This window comes from Curcuma longa, chromosome 14, assembly GCF_044706935.1.
Source record: "Curcuma longa cultivar G26 ecotype Majalengka, Jawa Barat chromosome 14, ITB_CL_G26_1.1, whole genome shotgun sequence".
In the NCBI taxonomy this organism is placed as follows: domain Eukaryota; kingdom Viridiplantae; phylum Streptophyta; class Magnoliopsida; order Zingiberales; family Zingiberaceae; genus Curcuma; species Curcuma longa.
In genome coordinates this window covers 4,524,142-4,533,415 of record NC_133874.1, presented here as the reverse complement: position 1 = coordinate 4,533,415, position 9,274 = coordinate 4,524,142, and the positions used below count along the sequence as shown (strand labels likewise).

The 9,274-nt window shown below is 35.5% G+C and overlaps 1 pseudogene; it reads left to right on the top strand.

Moving 5' to 3' along the window:
* The first annotated feature begins 352 nt into the window (after positions 1-352).
* LOC141845452 (uncharacterized) lies at positions 353-8,327 on the top strand (annotated as a pseudogene).
* The last annotated feature ends 947 nt before the right edge of the window (positions 8,328-9,274 follow it).

Genomic DNA, 9,274 nt, shown 5'->3' with positions numbered 1-9,274 from the left:
AATCCTTTAAGAAGCTGGACTACGATCCCTGGATCGTTTGCTCGCGTCCACAGCTCTGAAAACCGAAGAAACCCTCCTCAATTCTACAGAAATCGGGATTTGAGTCGCCTTCGATGTTGCAAACTGGAATGGTGCTCCCCTCTTCGCGCCGGTGAAGTCACTGACCCCTCGAGCTGGCTACGAGACCTTCAGAGAACCCCTCTTCCAATTCCGGGAGCTGAGGATGCCGTGACTCGCCGTAATTGCCGCGAACAGAGGATTCCAGCGGCGGAGAAACCCTCACCGTCGCTAGTTCCCAGCCGCCGATTTGTGCCCAAGAGACCGGTTCCAGCCTCCTCAAGGATCAAGGAAGATGCTCGAAGTGGAAGATTTGGATGGGACTGGCTGTGGAGTTACGCTCCTCAACAGAGGAGGAGGCGCGGGGACGAAGCACAGTAGCGGCCGGGTCACTATTCATCAGGTAAGGTTTTTGATTTTATACTGCTTATTAATCAACAGATCTGAGCCGTTGATCTTGAATCCAGCGGTGAGAACTGATCTAGGGCTTTAGGGCTTCTTAGGGTTTCCAAAAAATTCTGAGATTTTGATCGGGCTCGATCCAGATCATGTCCTTCATGTTGGCTTGATCAATTTGACAAATTTGACTTGATTTGACTTGATTTGACCGCGGTTGAGCTCGAGTCGGATCCGATTTAGCCCTAAAATCAATAAAAATCCATTTAATGCCAAAAAATCACCATTAAATCACAAAAATTGGAATCAAACCTCAGATTATGCAATATAGGACAATTAAGATCAAATCGATCCATTTCATAATTTATTTTCATATAAAAGCCCAAAATTGAATCGATTAAAATCAAAAAAATCCTAAATCATCAGTGCCTCTAGTAGAAAGTGACCATCTTGGTATGACTATTATGAAAGTAGAAGTCGTATTTGGGTATATACACTAGTATAAACTCGAAAGGAGTATCGATTATCTTAGGATAGACCACCTTCAAACTTGATCAACATTGAGATAAAAAAGAGATTCACAACTATATTATCAAGGATTGTTGAGGTAAAATCGAAGTTCTAAAATTGTCTTTAAAATTGATTTTCTCACTCACTTTGCTTTCTTTCTTCATTTACTTTCACAACAAATTCTCTCAATTTCGGTTTCTCTAAATAGCCTACTTTACATTTGGATTGGTACTCGATTCTACGGTCCTAGAGGATAATATTTTATTATTTGACGATGATCACACACTTGAGAAAATCACACATCAATTGCCTAATATCCAGTCAACCTTGACCTATTGGGATTTCCTCATTACCTAACATCCGATCAACCTTGATCTATCGAAGACTTCATCGTTACTTAACATCTAGTCAATCTTGATCTGCCAAAACTTCCTATCTCATACCTAATATCATTGCATACTTAAAGACCGATCTCCAGAATATTTATTCCTATTAAAATTTGAATTTTGATCTTATTATTTATTCTCCTAAGTATTTTATTATTGCATCACGCTCGCGGGAACAATAATTCTCATAAGTGAGCATTGTGATGGAAGCATCATGTTCTGGAACATAGGTTATAAGTTATGTAATCACACCCAAAGCTCAAAGAGTGGATGGTTAGATGGCTCTATATATGCATTATGTGTAAGATTTCTCTTCAGTACTACGATTATCTGTGAAGAAGTAAATCGAAAAGTTACAATTGATCACGACGGGAGAAGGTATTGCTTCGACTTTGCTAATATTTAATTTTTACCCATTTCAGGAAGTTTATCCGTTGTAATCAATTCATTATGCCCCGGATTGTTATTAGTGGAATTAAGATTTCTCATTGTATTTTATATAAGGGGATTTATGTTCCCAATTAAGAGCGTTTGTTATTACGTAAACTATTGTCCTCGTGACATTGTATTTATATTTCTCTAGATTTCCACTAAACTTATGTTCCGACATAAATAAACAATGAGCACTAGTTAATTATGTACTAATAAAAATTTATTTAGAAGAGAGGTTCAAATTTATACTTTGCAGATTAATTAACTATTCACAACATTAATGATAAAAAGGAAATTATGATTTCAATTGAATTTTTAAATAATATAAATAAAGAGGATGACTCATTTTTAAATCATGTTCTTAAATTATATATTATTTATTTAAAAAACTTAAAAGATATTTTAATAATTTCAAAATTGAAATAACAAATTAGAGGAATAAAAATTTTGTTTTTTCTTTTCTTTTCCAGCCGCAAGTCGCAACTCGCAAGGTACGTCGTTGCCACCCACGACGACCACGCAGTTCTTGTCACACTCTCCGAAGAGCCAGAGCGAGGGGAGAGAAAGGCTCCAAAGAAGAAGGGGGATGGATAGCGATGAGATGAGATGAGAGAGGAGGACGATAGGAGCCCGTAAGGTATGATGAGATTGCGAACAGCGCTCGTGACCCCTTGCTCCCTTTCCCTTCCGTGTCTCCGGATCGTCGTCATGGTCAGTAGCAAGAAGTCGCAATCCAAAAGCAGTAAAACAATAATGATTCAGCTGTTGTTGGGTTTGGGAATGTTTTCATTTCTTGCTATATGTTTGTTCGGTCCTTGCTAAGATTAGCGCACAATTTTTGTTCGAAGTTCTGGTTTGCTGAAGAATGCCGCTTTATTTGATGAGATTTTATCCTTTTCGATTTCATGCATATCGATTGGCTTTCCCCTTGTCACAGCGACATTTTTAAAGGGAAGAGTGGAAATGTGCGATGACAGAGGACAGAATCAGTAGGTCAGGTCAGGCGGGAATTACACATTATTCCGATCGAGTTTAATAACTTAACCAGACACACTTTTCGCGTAGGCCGACACCTTTTGTAAGAATTTATTTCATTTTATCAGCTATCATAATATCATAAATAGGTTTGGAGTAGTTTGAATACTCTTAAAGAGTTCCAGTGCATTGAGCACGTCTTGTGAAATTGTGATTTTTTTTCTAATAAATTTAGCTACTTGTTTTTCAAGTCGTGTTTTACAATTCCTATCCTTGTTTTGTTTTCTCAGTCGCATAGTATCGTTCTGTTCTTGTAGAGTCCTGTTCAAGCTCCACAAGGATCACATCCAGTGTCAAGCAAAACTTAATTTTTAAAATTTGGAAGGTATGCCAATCTTTTTCTCTTCATTCTTTCATACAAATATCCCTATAACTACTTGTTGCTTCTCAATCATGTACTAGACTGTTTGTTAAGACCACCCTATATTTGACATTTTGAGGAAAGGCTCCTATGAGAGGGTTCTGGGTCTTGTATGGTGCATGCATGGTAACTCGCTGCATTTGTTCAATATGAATGTTCAGGGTGGAATGCTTATTTAAATGAACAGCATAGTTAAATGTATGCAAAGGTCTGAGTTTGTTTTTGTCCAATTTATATTAACTAGAATTTCATTCAAATGCTAAATTTTATAAGGGATGATAAAGGTTTCAATGGTGGATCATACCTGAACATTAGTACTATAACAAGTATGCTAGGAATAATAAAAACAGTGAGAAATTGGATCAACAATGTGATTTTTTTTTCATGCACAGATAGATTCCTGCGCAATAAATTTCACAGTTCACATACATTCATTGCATGTCAGAAGCTCATGGTTGAGCCCAGGTCCACAGAAGAACTGTGGGATCTTTGAGGTTGATGATGTGTTGTTGGCCAGTGTGGAAGTAGCTGATTCGTGCAGCCTTTCTTCATGCAGCCTATTGTAATAGTTGTACAATGATAAAAATCTAACAGCTAGAACACCAAAACTAGAAAAGTTATTTATTTTATATGCAAACTGCCCTTCCCTTCATGCTTTCGCAGATGTACATATTTGCAAAATCCATGGACCAAATCAAGGACATGAAGACTACAACAGGAAACAACAAAAGGTTCAAATATGTATAACTACGTGCTTGGAATGCTAAACCTCTAGCGCAGCCAACAGAAAATCTAAAACATGCTAATTAGATAGACTTGGTTATGAAATTTGAATGATGATGCTAGTAGAGCACCTATGACATGCTTGTTAGATGGCCATGATCATGCAATTTAAATGATGACTTCTCTTATGTCTTATGAGAGTGAGGCTTGTATACTTGTTCATAGAATCTGTCCCCTTTAGGGGCTGGGAAAAAATACAAATTTTCGGTATACCGCACATACCATACCGATATTTACCGTCCATACCGAAAATTTCGGTATACTGAAAATTTCAGTACGGTATAATACCGTACCGAATTTTTCGGTATCGGTATCGGTATGAAATTATTATTTTTCGGTATTTCGGTATATACCGAAACACCTATTATATATCATAAATTATTTATTATTTTTAAAATTGATATTAGGTACGGTATTTCGGTATGATCGGTATACCAAATATTTTTATACGATCGGTATGATCAGTATGATCGGTCGGTTGGTCGGTATTTCGGTATGATCGGTATACCGAACATTTTGATCGGTATCATTTTATACTATACTGAAAATTCGGTATACCGAATTTTCGATATACCGAAATTCCGGTATACCGAATTTTCGGTATGGTAACGGTATATGTTTTTTTATGCCGAAATTTTCGGTACGGTATACGATATCATATGTAAAATTCAGTATACCGTACCGACCCAGCCCTAGTCCCCTTCCATGTCAGCACCAGACACATTAGCTTCCCTCCTTCCATATTTCTAACACTCACCAAACTGCATAGATTTGAATTAGGTAATCTTATGAATAGAATATATCATACACAAGCTACATTAGCCACATTTCAATCATTTTTTCCATGTTCAAGGTTAATGGTGGGTAGATTCATGGCCTACTTAGGAGCCATTTATTAATTGACATTTTGAATGAGACAAGAGCCAACACTGCATATCCCTCATAGTACACCAAGGTTGTTGTTACTTAATAACTTATGCCTGACTCAGGACATTCAAAGACAGAGATTGACTACCACAAGGCCCACTACAAGCTATCAAAAAAAGAAGTTAATGAAAGAAGAAATTCCAAAAGACATAGAGCTCTATAACGATCCAACTATGAATCTTTATTAGTAGGACTCATACTAATTATTTGGATATAAAATTTAATGCAGCCACACTTCTGACCAAGCACAGAAACATTGCGCATAAGTTTGTTTCTTAACTTTTGTCCACTACAAGCCAGGGGTCACAAACTGATGTTCCTGTTCTTGTGGATGGGTACAATGGATGTGGGTATTGGCCAAAATTGAAGAATCATTTTATGAAGGGAAGCTTGATATTGCTCTCTAGATGATTGATGAGTTGATAACTTTTAGTGCAATCAAAGGTTTGTTTGTTTCCGACAGTGTAGATTACTCTTTCTTTTTTCCTGTTGGTTCATATATTTGTATGATCTCAATAAGATCTTGAAAACTTGTGGTTTCTTTGCTTCTTCTTGAAAGACATCTAATGATGCTTGCCATTGTAGTTGGAACGACAGACAATAATCAGTAACACATTAATCTGTTTAGAAAAGAAAGGTTCTCAGTTTTAGCAGATTATATGGGCATTATGAGTGAGTTGGTGTTTGGAATTAGGTTTTTTATGCTGAGATTTAGAAAAGAAAACCAAGTTTAAGTAGACAATATTCAAAAGGCAATTCTCAATAAGAAAAACAACTGAGTGGAACTGCAATGACACAAGTCAAATGCAGAACCTTGTATGCTGTGGCTAGGGCTGGGTCGGTACGGTATACCGAATTTTACATATGATACCGTATACCGTACCAAAAATTTCGGCATAAAAAAAACATATACCGTTACCATACCGAAAATTCGGTATACCGGAATTTCGGTATACCGAAAATTCGGTATACCAAATTTTCAGTATAGTATAAAATGATACCGATCAAAATGTTCGGTATACCGATCATACCGATCATACCGAAATACCGACCAACCGACCGATCATACTGATCATACCGATCGTATAAAAATGTTCGGCATACCGATCATACCGAAATACCGTACCCAATATCAATTTTAAAAATAATAAATAATTTATAAGAGGATATATAATAGGTGTTTCGGTATATACCGAAATACCGAAAAATAATAATTTCATGCCAATACCGATACCGAAAAATTCGGCACGGTATTATACCGTACCGAAATTTTCGATATGGACGGTAAATATCGGTATGGTATGTGCGGTATACCGAAAATTCGGTATTTTTTCCCACCCCTAGCTGTGGCTAGTCTTGAGCCGTCCATTATTCTCTTGATGCCGCAACTCCAATCATTACCTTAGAATTAATCTTAGAATTTGGCCCCGTTAAATGGTTCCAATTTGTATTTCCAAAAAGCTGGATGTGAGGATGACAATAATCTAATTGCCAAAACCAGGTTGGGAAGTTGCTAACCTATGTTACTGCTATTAAACTTCATGAATTTCTATGTGGACAGAAAGATGACAGATACAATTTTGTTTCTCATGAAAATTCTATTTTAATACAGCATTGCAAAACTTGACATTAATATCAAAGGTTTAAACAGCATTTTGTGCCAAAGTTCAGTCTTCAGCCAAAACTGTATAGTTTTGGTACAGTCTTGTTTCCAACACTAAGCACACTTTGACATGCTTTTAATATTCTTTGTTTATTTACTTCTTTAATATTCTTCACTTAGTTTATTTACTTTGATTATAATAATTAGACAACCAACTGGATTTAAATTTTATTGTACTAGATGTATTGATACTCCACACATCAGGGTATGCATTAAACTGTGGCGAGATGAATTCGATATGATTTAATTATTTAATCCTTTTTTACTTTGATTTTCTACTTTTAATAAGACTATATGTTAACCTAAAAATAATTTTTACTTCACCGACATAATTTATATAAGCTCTATTCTATAATTTTCTTTCATTTAACTTGTTTACTTCTAATAATAATGTTTATAACGCTATGATGTCTGGACTTCCAACTCATAAGGAAAAATTTGGAGGGTAAGTTTATTCAATCATGGTTGCGCATATTTGCAAAGATTATTTAAGTTAATTGAGCTTTTACAATCCCTTTTGGAAGGTAGAAGCTGTCATGACAAGCAAATGTCTCATCATTATTGTTCTTTAGTATTGCTATTGGCAGCACCTACTTATTGATTGTTTTATGTCTCAGAAAAGAGCCATTTCCTTAAATTCTTAAAAAATTTGAGAAATTTGTGTGCCTTAACCTTCTAATTTAGGGGTGGGAAAAAATACCGAATTTTCGGTATACCGCACATACCATACCGATATTTACTGTCCATACCAAAAATTTCGGTATACCGAAAATTTCGGTATACCGAAAATTTCGGTACGGTATAATACCGTACCGAATTTTTCGGTATCGGTATCGGTATCGGTATGAAATTATTATTTTTCGGTATTTCGGTATATACCGAAACACCTATTATATATCCTCTTATAAATTATTTATTATTTTTAAAATTGACATTAGGTACGGTATTTCGGTATGATCGGTATACCGAACATTTTTATACGATCGGTATGATCAGTATGATCGGTCGGTTGGTCGGTATTTCAGTATGGTCGGTATGATCGGTATACCGAACATTTTGATCGATATGCATTTTATACTATACTGAAAATTCGGTATACCGAATTTTCGGTATACCGAAATTCCGGTATACCGAATTTTCGGTATGGTAACGGTATATGTTTTTTTTATGCCGAAATTTTTGGTACGGTATACGGTATCATATGTAAAATTCGGTATATCGTACTGACCCAGCCCTATTCTAATTGGCTCAAAGGCAGGATCTTTATGGTTGTAGTTGATCTCAAACTGTTGGGATTCTGTTTTTGTGATCCTAATTACTTGGTACCTCAAATGTACATATCGGATGAGATATTCCTATATGTTATTCTTCCATCTCTTTGTTTGTTATCTTTGCACTGGGTGAGCATGCTGTAGAGGTTGTGATTCATGGTATTGGATTGTGTAGCTTCCAAATATGTTTCCTTTTTCTACCTTTTTCATCTTATCTAAGTTCTCACACAATTGATTGATATACAAAAGATAGCCTGTACTCCTGCTTTTGTCATGAAAGTGAACTAGTGACGAATCACCTTCAATTTTCTATAGGGACATTGTTTAGTATGAGATAGTCGAAAGATGGTTTATTCATTATAATATAATTTTAAGAATCTCCTAATGCTATACCTGACATGTAATTTTATAATGGATCAGGGTTGATATAGTATTCTCATGTGACATGTGCTGATTCTTGGATTGAAAAGGAGGTGCAATTTTTGCATTCATGTTTTTCACTCTGATTAAAATTTGTATGTTAATGTGATGCAAATACTAGAATGTAGAATGATTTTATAATGTGAATTCTACACAAGCATTCTTGCATTAAATTTATAAGCAAATTGTTTTCTTTTCCAAAATTAACAGTGTAAAATAATTAGTCTGTTCATTGTTGATATAGCTCATTTTCTGGAAGTAGGAGAACATGCAAAATTCATTTTTTGTGTAATTATCTACACAGTCACCATCAATTATAGGCTGATCATAAACTATCCTTTATCGGAACTCTTTCATGCTGTGTGTTCTATGGTATGCATAAGAAGTGAAGGACATACTTAAGGGAAAGGTGATGAGGAGTATACTTTCTCCTGAATTCTTCCTCCATTTTTTTCAAGAGAAATGGGGAGAGGGAATCAAAGATGGAGAGAATTAATTCTCTGTTTCTATCAGAATTGGTTAGTCATTATTATTAATTTTTGAAAAATAAAATTAATCAGATGATTGTTCCTTGTTTCCCCCATGAAAATAATGTGAAAGAAAATTGTATATGTTTCTTTTCTGTTGAGGAAACACATTGCAATCATCTATCATTTCTCTTCTACTCACTTTCTATCCCTTCCAACATTTCTTTCTTCATTACTTTCTATCCCTCCTAGAAACACAATTCAACAACAACAGTTCCTGTGTATCAATCGTTTGGAAGGTTTGCTGATACTGATGACAATTTGACTTGTTCAATGGTGGATATGAACTTTCTGCAAGTTCATATGATGACAAAATAGTCTTAGGATGGATATAAAGCTAGTTGAACTATATGGACCATTGTACTCTATCCCTTTTTGTCCTTGCTCCACTTGTGGGCATGAACATAGGCAAGGGAGCGGATGATCTTTCTGTGAACTTATATAGCAACAGAATCACCTTATCTTTTCCCTTCTATTCACTGTCAATCCCTTTCCACATTTCTTTC